The 15,256-nt window shown below is 40.2% G+C and overlaps 1 protein-coding gene across 4 annotated transcripts in view; it reads right to left on the bottom strand.

Annotated features, from left to right (window-relative positions):
- Nucleotides 1–15,256, bottom strand: part of LOC122554242 (CMP-N-acetylneuraminate-beta-1,4-galactoside alpha-2,3-sialyltransferase-like) — a 506,893-nt gene that overhangs the window by 433,098 nt on the left and 58,539 nt on the right. The window lies entirely within an intron of this gene.

Below are 15,256 nucleotides of genomic sequence, written 5' to 3'. Positions count from 1 at the left end.
TTTACACCATTGGTGAGACTACATCTGGAATATTCATACTAATGCATGCAATACTACTATCCTTTAGGGAAGGAAATTACCATCCTTACCTGATCTGGCTGACATGTAACTACAGATTCACAGCAATGCAGCTGCCTCTGAACTGTTCTCTGGGCAATTAGGGATGGGCAATAATTGCTGGCCTAACCAGCGACGCACACATCCCATGAACGAACAAAAAAAAGTGTCTCCATATTTAATAAGGGTGTCCCTGGCACTGGAGACAATACAGCAAAAGATTTACCACATTCTTAAACAATAGAAAATTGCTGGAGTCACTGTGGTCTGGTAGCACCTGTACATAGGAACATAAAAACATAAGAACTAGGAGCAGGAGTAGGCCATTTGGCCCTTCAAGCCCGCTCCGCCATTCAGTAAGATCATGACTGAGCTTTTCATGGAGACGGCTCCACTTACTCGCCCTCTCACCATAAGCCTTAATTCCTTTACTGTTCAACAAATTATCTATCTTAGCTTTAAAAACATTTACTGAGGAAGCCTCAACTACCTCATTGGGCAGGGAATTCCGTAGATGCATAACCCTCAGGGTGAAGAAGTTCCTTCTCAATTCAGTTCTAAATCTGCTCCCTCTAATTTTGAGTCTATGCCCTCTTGTCTTAGCTTCATCCGCCAATGGAAACATCCTCTCTCCTTCTCTCTCATCTATTCCCTTCATAATTTTACATGTTTCTATGAGACTCCCCCCTCACTCTTCTAAATTCCAGTGTAGATAGACAGTAGGTAATATTTCAAATTCGAAATAACTTTTCTTCAGAACTGCGCTTTTCTTTAGGGGAGTGGGGGCTAGGATATTTATAAATATGAACATATTTAATCTCACAGCCTAAAGGGAAAACAGGAAACAATGATGACGAGGCAGTGAAAATAAATAGGCAGATATTGCAAGAATGTCCTGAGTGCATCTCACCCTCCAACAAATGTTTAGTGCTGAACACTGATGAAAGTGACAGGTCTTCTGAGGAATCGAGAGAGAGAAACCCTTATCTGCATATACCTGAATATATGGGCGATTTAGCATGGCCAATTCACCTAATCTGCATATCTTTGCACTGTGGGAGGAAACCAGAGGACCCAGCAGACACTGAGAGAATGTGCAAACTCCACAGACAGTTGCCCGAAGGTGGACTCAATACTGGCTCCCTAGTGCTCTGAGGCATTAGCACTAACCACTGAGCCACCATGACGACCCATGGGTGAGAGGAGTAGAGGGAAATAGATCGATCGATAAAGAAAACACCAAGGTTCAAAGAATCTAAGGAAAGATGGGCAATAATAAAGGAAGGAAAAAATAGGTACCTTTCTGTTGGACTGAACCTAAGACTAAATTTGATCTACAATCCATGTCTGTAAATGCATGGACTGTGGTAAATAAGTTTGATGAATTGCAATGGTGAATCTCTCTCTCAATTCCTCAGAAGATCTATCGCTTTCATTAGTGTTCAGCATTAAACATTTGTTGGAGGGTGAGATGCACTCAGGACATGCTTGCAGTATCTGCCTATTATTGATAGGATGTGGAAGCATATTCTGGATTAGTGGTGCTGGAAGAGCACAGCAGTTCAGGCAGCATCCAGGGAGCAGCAAAATCGACGTTTCGGGCAAAAGCCCTTCATCAGGAATAAAGGCAGTGAGCCTGAAACGTGGAGAGATAAGCTAGAGGAGGGTGGGGGTGGGGAGAAAGTAGCATAGAGTACAATGGGTGAGTGGGGGAGGGAATGAGGGTGATCGGTTAGGGAGGAGAGGGTGGAGTGGATAGGTGGAAAAGGAGATAGGCAGGTAGGACAAGTCCGGACAAGTCATGGGGACAGTGCTGAGCTGGAAGTTTGGAACTAGGGTGAGGTGGGGGAAGGGGAAAATGAGGAAACTGTTGAAGTCCACATTGATGCCCTGGGGTTGAAGTGTTCCGAGGCGGAAGATGAGGTGTTCTTCCTCCAGGCGTCTGGTGGTGAGGGAGCGGCGGTGAAGGAGGCCCAGGACCTCCATGCCCTCGGCAAAGTGGGAGGAGGAGTTGAAATGTTGGGCTACGGGGCGGTGTGGTTGATTGGTGCGGGTGTCCCGGAGATGTTCCCTAAAGCGCTCTGCTAGGAGGCGCCCAGTCTCCCCAATGTAAAGGAGACCGCATCAGGAGCAACGGATACAATAAATTATATTAGTGGATGTGCAGGTAAAACTTTGATGGATGTGGAAGGCTCCTTTAGGGCATTGAATAGAGGTGAGGGAGGTGGTGTGGGCGCAGGTTTTACAATTCCTGCGGTGGCAGGGGCAAGTGCCAGGATGGGAGGGTGAGTTGTAGGGGGGCGTGGACCTGACCAGGTAGTCACGGAGGGAACGGTCTTTGCGGACGGCGGAAAGGTGTGGGAAGGGAAATATATCCCTGGTGGTGGGGTCTTTTTGGAGGTGGCGGAAATGTCGGCGGATGATTTGGTTTATGCGAAGGTTGGTGGGGTGGAAGGTGAGCACCAGGGGCGTTCTGTCCTTGTTACGGTTGGAGGGGTGGGGTCTGAGGGCGGAGGTGCGGGATGGTCCAACGCATCTCATCCACATCCCGCAACTCCGCCCTCAGACCTCACCCCTCCAACCGTAACAAGGACAGAACGCCCCTGGTGCTCACCTTCCACCCTACCAACCTTCGCATGAACCAAATCATCCGCCGACATTTCCGCCACATCCAAAAAGACCCCACCACCAGGGATATATTTCCCTTCCCACGCCTTTCCGCCGTCCGCAAAGACCGTTCCCTCCGTGACTACCTGGTCAGGTCCATGCCCCCCTACAACCCACCCTCCCATCCTGGCACTTTCCTCTGCCACCGCAGGAACTGTAAAACCTGCGCCCACACCTCCTCCCTCATCTCTATCTAAGGCCCTAAAGGAGCCTTCCATATACATCAAAGTTTTACCTGCACATCCACCAATATCATTTATTGTATCCGTTGCTCCTGATGCGGTCTCCTCGACATTGAGGAGATTGGGTACCTCCTAGCAGAGCGCTTTAGGGAAAATCTCCGGGACACCCGCACCAATCAACCACACCGCCCCGTGGCCCAACATTTCAACTCCTCCTCCCACTCTGCCGAGGACATGGAGGTCCTGGGCCTCCTTCACCGCCGCTCCCTCACCACCAGATGCCTGGAGGAAGAACGCCTCATCTTCTGCCTCGGAACACTTCAACCCCAGGGCATCAATGTGGACTTCAACAGTTTCCTCATTTCCCCTTCCCCCACCTCACCCTAGTTCCAAACTTCCAGCTCCACACTATCCCCATGACTTGTCCGGACTTATCCTACCTGCCTATCTCCTTTTCCACCTGTCCACTCCACCCTCTCCTCCCTCACCGATCACCTTCAACCTTACCCCCACTCACCCATTGTACTCTATGCTACTTTCTCCCCACCCCTACCCTCCTCTAGCTTATCTCTCCACGCTTCAGGCTCACTGCCTTTATTCCTGAAGGGCTTTTGCCCGAAACATTGATTTCGCTGCTCCTTGGATGCTGCCTGAACTGCTGTGCTCTTCCAGCACCACTAATCCAGAATCTGGTTTCTAGTATCTGCAGTCATTGTTTTTACCTTGTGGAAGCATATTGTTGTGGCAATAACAGAAATCTGACTCAAAGACAGGACAGGACGAAATACTCCTGAATGTAAAGTGTCCCTTAAAAATAGGAAAATAAGGAAAGGTGAGACAGACCACTATTTATTTTGGAGATCATTACAGTGCTGGAGATATAGGATGTCTCAGAGGGGTCAAAGATAAATTTATTACTCAAGATCAAAGAAACAAATAAGATACAATTACATTACTCAGTGTAGTCTACAGACCACTGCCTAGTAGGAAAAATATACAAGACCAAATGTGCAAGGAATCTACTGAGAGGTACAAAGACAGTGTAGTTATAATGGCGGAATGTTCATTATGCAAATAGTAGTGCAAAGAGGAGAGAAATAAAAGAATTCTTCAACGGTCTTCAGGAGTATTTTCTAAAACATTACACTTCCATTCCAGTGAAAAGGAGGCATTACTGAACATGGTGCTTGGGCATGAGGTCAGCCAAGTGGATCAAGCATTAGCTACAGAACATTAAGGGGCTCTTGGTCCTTTTCTTCTTTTTGTTCATTTGGGATACGATGGGCTTTACCAGCTGGCGTACTTTATTTATTGTTTCCAAGCTAGATGGGCACCTGGAGAGAAACTTGCAGGTGACGGTATTCTCATATATCTTCTACCCTTGTCAATCTTGATGGTTGTGGTTATGGCTGAAAAATGTGTTGCCGGAAAAGTGCAGCAGATCAGGCAGCATCCAAGGATTAGGAGAATCGACGTTTCGGGCATCAGCCCTTCTTCAGGAATGTGGTTATGGGTTTGTTTTCAAAGGATAATGTATCATAAGTTTTAGATGGTATCATGAGGTTTAAACTGGCTATGGAGAAGGACAATCATGCGTAAGAATAAGTCAGTGGGGAGAAAATCTTCAATGGGGTAAGAATGAATCTGGAGTGTGGTGCTGGAAAAGCACAGCCTAATGAAGGGCTCCTGCCCGAAATGTCGATTCTCCCGCTCCTCGAATGCTGCATGACTTGCTGCACTTTTCCAGCACCACACACTCTTGACTCTGATCTCCAGCATCTGCAGTCCTCACTTTCTCCTAAGAAAGCATCTGCCCAGGTAACAGAAATTAAAAATGAACAGGCAAAGTTTTAATTGAATTACAATCCGTCTTTAAAGAAAAGACATTTCAGACACAGACAAGGAGTATTCCCATGAAGGGGAAAAGTAGGGTAAACAAACTGAAAGCTGTCTGATGACAAGAGAGATAGAAAGGAAGAGAAAGCAGAAAACTTGCATTTTTGACAAATGTCAGGTAGATAATATATTTAACAACCAAGCTGAACGCAGAAGATTCAGCAGGGAGTGAAAAAGACAAGCAACTCGAATATATGTGAAGAGATAATCAACAAACATGAAAAACAGAACCCACAAGTCTTTAAGGCACATAAAGAGTGGAGTGGGGCTGATTACTGCTAAAAAGATTTACGCAAGGAGGGAAGTGGCATAAGTGAGGTAATAATACTGAACATATGTTTTTACCCAGGAAAGCAATGAGGTCATAGTAAAACAGGAGCTAGTTCAGACATTTAATGTGCTTAAAATTGATAGGAAGGAAGAAGTGAATAGACTGACTGGATTTAAAGTTGATAACATAACAGGACCAGATAATGTAAATCTGAGGATACTGTTGGAGTCAGGACTAGAAATTGCAGAGGTACTGACCAAAACTTTGCTAACTTAGGCTCGTGGATAGAGACAAATGACTAGCAAATTGCAACTGTTACTCTTTTTATCAAAATAGATGCAAAAAGGTCAGCGACTACAATCCAGTCAAGTTTTATCTCCATGATGAGGAAGCTTCTGGAAACAATAATTCAATAATAAACAATAATAAAATTAATAGATTGCAGGTTAATTAAGGAAAAACAGCATATATCCATTAAGGAAAATCATTTTTCGCTGATTTTGATTAGATAACAGACAAAGCAATGCTATTGATATCGAAGACAAAGTTGGTTTGGTGGAACGAGCAGACAGGTGCTCAGTAATATTTAACACAGAAGAGTGAATTGATTGAATTTTGGTAAGAAGAATGTAAAAAACGCAATATAAATCTAAAGGTATAATTCTAAAGGAAACAAAAGGGTGTTAATCATTGAAGGAAGCAGGTTTCATTCATGAACAAAACCCTCCACCTTCCAGGGATGAGAAACTGCAGGAGTTGGGACTGTTTTCCATGGAGACTGTTGACAGGAAAGCTGATAGAGATGTTCAAACCAAGAGGATTCTGAATAGAGTGTATAAGGTGAAAGGGTTCATATCAGTGGAAGGATCAAAAACCTGAGGGAACAGATTTGAGGTAATAGGCAAAAGAAACAATGGGAACATAAGAAAAGCTTTTTTATGCAATAAATGGTTAGGATCTAGAAGGCACTGCCAAGGAGTTTGGTGGAGGCAGAGTAAAATGACACATTCAAAAAGAACTGGATAATTATCTGGAAAGGAAAACATACACGGTTACAAGGACAGGCAGTGGAGTGGCACTACATGACTTGCTTCAGACAGCCAGCACTGACAACAGGCCAAATAGATTCCTTCCATGCTAGATTCTTTGACTGACAAATTAAGAAACAGAGCTGGTTTAACAGATTACATGGTTTGTTCTTGTCCCTATTTACATCTCCATATTATTAAACAAATGTTTCAGATAATCAGTTAGCCTGACTAACAGTTGGCTGATAGCAACATATCTATTGATTTACTGGTTTCGGCCCCATTTCACACCCTGCATCTCATTATACATAATAATTACTGGAATCCCTCCAACACGTTATTCTCACACTAAGGAGCCTATTATTTATGATGCCCAACTATTTTACTGTTTTAAAGAGAATAGTTCAGGAACTCATCTTGGCTGTTTCAAACGCATGTTAGTTGTACAATCAGATGTTTTTCCCCACTTGTTTCAAAGTAGCATGTTTTCTTTTTAAATTGAAATTTTCTCTGCTGTATGAATCAGTTTAGAATCACCATATTATCATTGTATCAGATTACTAATTTGTTGTTTTTGTTTTTGATTTTGTTTAGAATCTTTCTTCACAACTTTATGTTGGTTTCTCCCCAGGGAAGTTTTATAATACAGCCAATGTAAAAATGTTGTTCTTGGCATAATCTCAGGATTGCAATTAGCCTCAGACAAGGAGGGTAGAAGATTGAAATTATTATCAGAAATTAGGGTACAGATCACTTGAGGCAAACTACTCCACACCAGTCACTGGACCACACGCACGCACACACACACAAAAACAAAGAACCTCAGCCTGACACATTGTTAACCCAACACTTCTAAACATAGCAATTGTAGTGTGAAATAACTTAGGCCATACTGTACTGAGAGGTACCACCACATGGATTCAAGCACTTTACTAAGGAGAGAGCATTTCTTAGCATATGCCTGTCAATCTATTTGAAGGTAGTCATTCACATCACTGACACATGATGACAGTAGTCATCACATGATTGTATTTTATATTTACATTCATTGTCTACTTAGATAGTGGGACATGAAAAGTACCCTGTTCAGACTGCTAAATATCAGAAGAAAATAGAACATAACTGCAATCCTCACAAATTGTTTTTAATTTTACTCAGAAAAGAAGCTTTTACTGCACATATTACTTATATTTCAAGGATAAGCTGCAGAAGGGACAGCTCTCGACAACTGCAAATACAAAAAAAGTTACTATTTCATCTTACTATTGCAAATCTACACTAGTGAAAAGGAACTTCAGTTAGATTGGAGAAGTTAACACTGGAGAAATATAGGAACATAGGAAAGAGAAGATTGACAAAGTTATGATAAAGGTATTCAAAACTAAGATTTCAAACCAAGTAGATTAGGTGATACTGTTCGTATTGGTAGACCAAGTGACCAGGAAACAGAGTAAAGGATATTGACAAAAGAGACGATATTGACACATGGAAAAACATTTTCATGCAATGAATTGTCAGGATCAGGAATGCACTGTCTGAAACTTTGGTGCAAGCAGCGTGAAATCATAGAGATCTAAACTGCACCAACAATATTCACATTAGTGAAAAATAAAAGACATTTGAGTAAGTACATGAATAGGAAAAGTTTAGAGGGATATGGGCCAGGAGTCTACTTTGGTTTGGGGTTATGTTCGGTATGGACTGGTTGGACCAAAGGGTCTGTTTCCATGCTGTCTGACTCCACATTGACCTTATTCACATTGAGAAATCCCATGTTTTATTTATCACCTTACAGACCTCAGATTACAATGGTAGTAGCCAGACAAAGATGTGTCTTCTATTAAGAATAAAGGATACTTGAAGCCATTTGGAAAAAAGTACAACAATATACAATTTCAAGGGTATTTAAAATCCACTTAAAGTGCAAATTATATCAACAACATAGTTGCACATGTTATAAATGTAAAATATTTCAGGGTCTAGGAATTCATGCATGAAAAAACCTTTTAAAAAATAATCACCATCATCACTGGCATCAAGGGTAATGGTAATCTAATTCCACGGACAAAATAAGAAAGGACCATTAAAAACAGCTTCCCAAAGGGCATTTGAAAAAAATGCAAATGGACATCAAGCATAGTGGTATTCAGCCTATCATGTTTATACCAACTTTTAGCAAGTGCAACTTAACTAGACGTTTTCCTCATAGTCATATAGATTTTGCCTCAAAATGAAAGGGTAATCAAAACTGCCTACACCATCCTATCAAGCATTTAATTCCATGTCCTAATTGGTGACAACATAAAAAAAACTCCTCAAATCATCTTTAGTCCTTTTGCAAATAACTTTCAATCTGTCCTCTAGTTCTTGACCTTCAGTCATTGTGAACAGTTTCCATCTCTTCTACCTATACCCCTCATAATTGTAAGCATCCCCTATCAAATCTCTGAAAGCTCTTGAAGGACAACCAGCTGGATTCTCCAACCGATCCACACAACTGAAATGCCACATTCCTGGAACCATTTCCATGAATCTGATCAGCGGGGTTCTACAAGACTCAAGCTTGGGCCCCAGTTATTAAATATCTGTGTCAACAATTTGGATGTGGTAGCCTATTGCAATATTTCCAAGTTTACAGATGATACAAAACTTGGGAGTATGACAAGCATGCGAAGAGGTTTCAAGGATATTTAAACAAGTTGAGTGAGTGCACAATAACATGGCAGATGCAATTCATACGGATATTGGAATAACACAGGAATAAGGCTTTAAAGTAGATGATGATCATCTATGGTCTAAAATAGCAGAACAGACCTGAGGGGCTGAATGGCATATTCATGGTGTCTATGTTCCTTGCCTGACATATGTTCCCTCTTCCAACTTCATTTTATCTCAATTTCCTTTCCATCCCAGGAATTTCCAACTTTTTGTGCACTATCTTTCCTCCCTGTGGGTATCTATGTCAAAAGTACCAAAAAGTCTCTGAAAAGACACCCAAACTTTGATTCGAAATTGTCTGCAACAAATCCATTCTCAACCCACTGAAATTGACCCTTTTACAATTAAGTATTTTCAATCTAGATTTCTCTTTGTCCTTTTCCAGAGCTATAACCTTTTGAAGATGTTCCTCTACGTGAAATTGATCCACATGACCCAGCTAATTCCTCAGAACCAGAACCAATACTACCACTGTCCTTGCTCTGCTGGAAATGCACTATTGAAAATTCTCCTGAAAACATTTAGAAAGTTTTCACCTCTCTGTTATCCACACAATTATTATTCCAAGGTATATTCAGACAATTGAAATCTTCCATATCACTACTCTGTAGCTCTTGTACCTCTCTACAACAGAAATCAGGAACTTATGAATACATGAAGGAATTTTAGACCATTCATATGCATCTCCATGTGAATACAACACCTGGAGGTGGTTGCCAGGACATATATTTGATAAAGAAGGAAGTATTGCAAAAGGCACACAAGAAAATATTTTGGGTTTTTTGAATATTTGAAAGATCTACAGGAAGTCTTAAATGCAATACCATCGGCTGAAGATTTTTTTTGTTCAATACTTCTAGAAATATTTTTTAAGATAGTATTCATGTTACCCAACAGGTAGGATTTGAATTGTGAACACTAAAAAGTTATTCTCAAAAAAATGCCACAAAGAACATAAGAACGTTTCAGACTTACTTCTTGCATTGCTTCCTCCCTCATTTTACTACCACCTGACAAATATCCCTGACGATTAAAAAAAGTTTTAGCTACACAGATTAATTCTCGCTATACTCACATGTATATGTAGATTAAAATAAGGATTAAAATGTATATTTTTAATATAATACTGAATATTTGATTGCAAAATGTATCCGAATGTTAGGAAACAGGACAGATGGTCAGCTGAAGACAACATATAAGCAAAAATGGATTTTTATAATTAGAGATGGTACAACATTGTAACTATTGCATCTTGAATCTCTGTGCAGAAATGAATTTTTCTTCTTGACTGAGGGAACAAATTATGATGGAAATATCTCACTTAAATGGCTTAGAACAGGTACAGCTTGTTTTTGATCAATGCTAAAGATTTCTTGCCTTTACCAAAACTTTCTGTAGGTCCTGTATGCCCAAAAGGCACATCAGCTCGTAGACAGGAGGAATTTTCTACCCTTGGGGTGGTTAATTAAGACATGCATAGCATGTTTTTATTATCTAAACATATGGTAGATACATGATCTACAGTATTGGATTACAAATGCAAAGTAAGCCACACACACAGCTACATAGTGCTAGTTATGTCATGCAACATCACAAGTGATTGATTTTGCACTTTTCAGTGGCCTCTCATGTATTCTGTTTGCACAAAATGTACTCTTGATTGCAAGCTTGTTCAAACAACACAGTGCTTATGGACCACAAAGTGCAACTAAGACATTGTATGAAATTATACTGTTTTGGCTCATAGCAGAAGTAAAGTGTTACCATATGGGCATAGAGAGAGAAAGTAAGTGTGCTGCTTTGAATTTTTGGTGCAGACCTCTGTTGGAGCACTAACATTCTTAGGACATGGTTTGTGGGTTCAATTTTCTGCATGACCCCAAGATGTGCCAAGGGGAGGGGTCAGCAATCATCAACCAATTCCCAACAGAATTTTGGGCTGTGAGGAAATTCAGAGAATAGAAAGAAATAAACCAATAACCCATTTAGAAATTACAAATACAATTGCTATGGTTAGGGGGAGGGTGTTGTATGATAAATCACTTTTGAGGACCCTATAAAGTTTCGACTTTGTGGTTCTTATGGGTTCAGTAGTTAGTTCTGCTATCTCACAATGATAGGGACCTGGCTTCAATTCTACCCTCCGGAGACTGTATGTGGAGTTTGCACATTCTCCCCATATCCGCATGGGTTTCTCCCAGGTGCTCCAGTTTCCTTCCACAGTCCAAAATTGTGCAGGCTAGGTGGATTGGCCAAGGGAAATGTAGGTTTATGGGGATAGGACAGGGGGCAGGCAGCTGGTCTGGGTGAAATGCTCTTTGGAGGGTCAGGGTGGAATCAATGGGCTGAATGGCCTGCTTCCACACTGTAGGGATTCTATTATTCCAAGCCTTGCATAGCAGTGGACAAAGGAAAAAAATGTGGTTTTCTCTGTAATCATTACAATCTAATTGCAAAACTCTTAATATGGCACATTATAACTAGTGCAAAACTTTAGTTGAATGAGATGGCTGCAGCAGAGGTCAGGAAGAAAATAAGACCACAGATGAGAAAGGTTGCAGGTTGGAAAAGAATGACATGGGAAAGTTTAAGAAAAGGCAAACTTGTATTTATAAAGTGACTTTAATTATCACTGGTCATCTTGCAGCCAAGTACCTCTGAAATGTAATCACTGTAGTAATGCAGTTGGATAAGAACATAGAAAAACTTACATAAACTGGAGACCATTGTAGCATAGGTTATCAAGAAAAAGTAAACATATTTGGACATATGTGTATGTACATGCATGAATATCAGAACAATTAGAAAGGAGAGGAAAGCTGGTGTGACTCTGGAAAACTATAATCATGAACTGTAATTAACCCAGAGTTGAAAATCAATGTAAAATTCAGAGATATAAAGTGATTGGAAGTGGAAATATTGGGATGGATGCCTGGAGATAAGTAAAGTTGACCCTGTTCGAATTGAAAAACAGGAAGATAAATTACCATGAATAGAAATATCTGAAGTGAAAATATCCCAACCTTTACTCTGTTAAGAAATGAGAATGACAGCAAAAAAAACTACTGGAATGAAAGATTTTTGAATCACATATAATCTGGGAAAGCTAGGCTGTTTACAGTCAGTGTTGATAAAAGCATGACTTCTTCATGACCCAATCCCCAAAGAAAGTGATGAGAATATCTTGAACTGGTATTTATCAATTCACGTAACAACATTGAGGGTGCAAAACTACTGGTACCCATGTGGAGCAATGAAGATCTGGAAGTCAGAAATACCCAAGGTCAGGAATATGGTCAAAAATTCAATGATGAAACAGATAAAATAAATTATTTTCGTTGGCTATTCAACAAATTTCAGTCAAAGTCAGGAACAGCTTTGAATGAATAATGTTGAGCATACAAGTTTAACAACATCAAAAGAATCAATATATTCAAGTAAGAGATTAAATATATTTCCCAATTGGTCACTTGTTCCAAGCGTCTGGGAACTTACATCACAAATCACATTTTACTCACTAACTTAAGTAGCAATGAATTCCTTCTTATTATGATACATTAGCGATCATTGACACTTAAAGAATAAATCTGAACACGCAGCTAAATGACAATAAAACACCTTCACAAGATCACATATTTTTAAATAAAAACAAACTTACTATATACAGTCATTTTTCTATAGCATGACAGTCACATTCCTGTGCGACCCCACACTATAAGAATCGTGCAATATAAATAACATTTAAAGTGTTGGTGATGCAATCACCTATAGCCAATATACATTTAAAAAATTTGTGCTTTAGAAACGGTGTTCCTTATTTAGGGTGGCACGGTGGCTCAGTGGTTAGCACTGCTGCCTCACAGCACCAGGGACACAGGTTCAATTCCAGCCTCGGGCAACTGTCTGTGTGAGTTTGCACATTCTCCCCGTGTCTGTGTGGGTTTCCCCTGGATGCTCTGGTTTTCTTCCACAGCCCAAAGATGTGCAGCTCAGGTGGATTGGCCATGCTAAGTTGCCCATAGTGTTTGGTGCATTAGTCAGAGGGAGTTGGGTCTGGGTGGGTTGCTCTTCGGAGGGTTGATGTGGACTTGTTAGGCCGAAGGGCCTGTTTCCAATTGTAGGGAATCTAATCTAATCTAATCTATTTGTCAATCGTGTTACAGTGAATTCACATTATTAAAACATGCATTACAGCAGAATCACTTGTATTTAAAAAAATTAAATGAGGTAATGCTAATGCTATAACATACAACTGTACTTATTTCAAGATCTGTTTTATTTGTAAAAATTCACTCGCTTTTCAGATTTGAAGTGTTGACATCCAGGAAGATTCCCTGTGTCCATGACTTTCACTATGTTAACTCTGGTCTTGAAGGTAAACATAAGACATCGTTTATGCGTAATTAACTACACGTTTGTGTGAACTGCATTTATAGCGGAGTTAAAATCCAATTCTCAATCAGACTTTTCTAATTATCTTCCAGTTAATACTTTAATTCCTAGAAACAAAAGATATGTTTTGAAGCATATAAACCATGAACCAGATTTTCTACCTTAGCAACATTTTTTCTTAATATCGCAGAAACCCCAAATTTCTTCTTCTCAACAGGTTAATGTTCGAAGAGATGTTCCATCAACCTAAAACAGCCATCCTATCTGGGAACTTTTCAATCTTTTCCCATCACTTTTTGCTTGTGCATGCTGTAATTTGTTTTCTCCAATCACAGTCTGTTTTAAGTTAAGTAACTTGATTAGTTCAATTTATCTCTCCCTTTCCTCAGCACTGAGATCTTGGATCCAAAATTGGGCTTGTTAACACCCGTATTTTGGGCATTGCAAAAAGCTCAAAATGAAATTTGTGATGCACTTCTATGTCAAGATGCACTAGACAACACATTGGGGAGAGCATAGCTATGTTCAGAGTGAGAGCTGACGTGTGCAAAACAGCCAGATCATGACATTAATCAACATGAGCGAGACAAATTATTTTCTGACTATGTTCAATGAACTATATTATAGACTGATAGTCAATAGTCAGCTTCCGTCCTTTCAATTTTTATTTCAACTAGAGAAAATTAGATTACAATATCACAATTAATAGATCTTAAATCTCAAAGATGATAATCTTGACAAATTTACTATAACTATGATTGGGATAAACCAATGGGAACAAATCATAACTCTATCAAATGGCACCTAAGAACATGATACATCTTTTTAATTGACCAGAAAGGTTTCATACCTTTACAAAATCTCTCAGTAGATCATGATTACACAGGACAAACACACAACATAGGAGCCAGAGTATGCCATTTACCCCCTTCCTGCTTTCTCTACCACTTAGCTGATGTGACCACAGCCTCAACTACACTTCCTTACTTACCCAAAACCCCGTTACTCACAAGAATTGACCTACTTCTGCTTTAAAGATAATTACTGGCCATGTCTCTCCCACTTTGAAGAAGAGTTCAAAAGTCTGACGACCCTATGACAGAAATAAATTCTCATCTCCATCTTAAATGGATAATCCTTTATTTTTAAACTGTATCCTTTAATTTTAGCAGGTGCCACAAAGGGAAATGTATTTTGAGCATCCTCCCTGTCAAGTCCACTCAGGATAGTTTAGATTTCAAAACAGCACTTCTCATTCTCATAAATTCCAATGGATAAAAGCCCAGTCGGTGGAACTTTGCGTTCAAAGGTAATTCCCCAATCCCAGTCAGAAATCAGTCAAATGAATGTTCACTGAACTTCTTTTAATGCACCTAATCCTTTCTTAAAGAAGAACAAAACAGTGCATTGTTTTCCAGATGAGGCCTTGCCACACAAGCGCAGCAAAAAAAACCTTTTCTCTTCCATTCCCCATGCAATAAATGACAACATTCCAGCTGTTCAGAACGTTCATGCACACTGATCAGATACATTGATTTTCAATTCCAAAGTTGTTGCGGCACACAGACGTTGGAGGCCCGTATAGTGGCAGGAAAATTAGTGAGAACGTGGCCACTGATCATAAGGTGTAAGAGCATTTGGTCAATTGAATCTGCTCTGCTACTCTGATATTCTTCAGCTCAAATTTTCCATGTTAGCTTCATAACACTTGGCTCCATTACTGATTAACAGTGTGTCTATTTCAGCCTTGAATACACTTAACAACCCAGCATCGAAAGTCCTCTGGCATAAGCAATTCCACAGATTCAGTGCCCTCTGGGAAGAAATTCTTCCTCATAACTGCCTTAATTGAGCAATTCCTTACTCTGAGGTAATGCCCTCTGGTCCTAAACTCTCAAGGATGTGCGCAAACATGACCCTGACTTTCCCGTAGCCAGTTATTTTAACACAGCATCCTATTCGCTTGCCCACTTGTCTGTTCTCAGCATGCTGCAATACTCCAGAAAATCACAGTGCAAACTGGAGGAACAACATCTCATCTTCAG

Source organism: Chiloscyllium plagiosum, unplaced genomic scaffold (genome assembly GCF_037043375.1).
Source record: "Chiloscyllium plagiosum isolate Xiang-an unplaced genomic scaffold, Cpla_swu_hap1 HiC_scaffold_9, whole genome shotgun sequence".
Classification (NCBI taxonomy): Eukaryota; Metazoa; Chordata; class Chondrichthyes; order Orectolobiformes; family Hemiscylliidae; genus Chiloscyllium; species Chiloscyllium plagiosum.
Note: the sequence above shows the minus strand (reverse complement) of the source record. Positions and strands in the feature narration are given on the sequence as shown.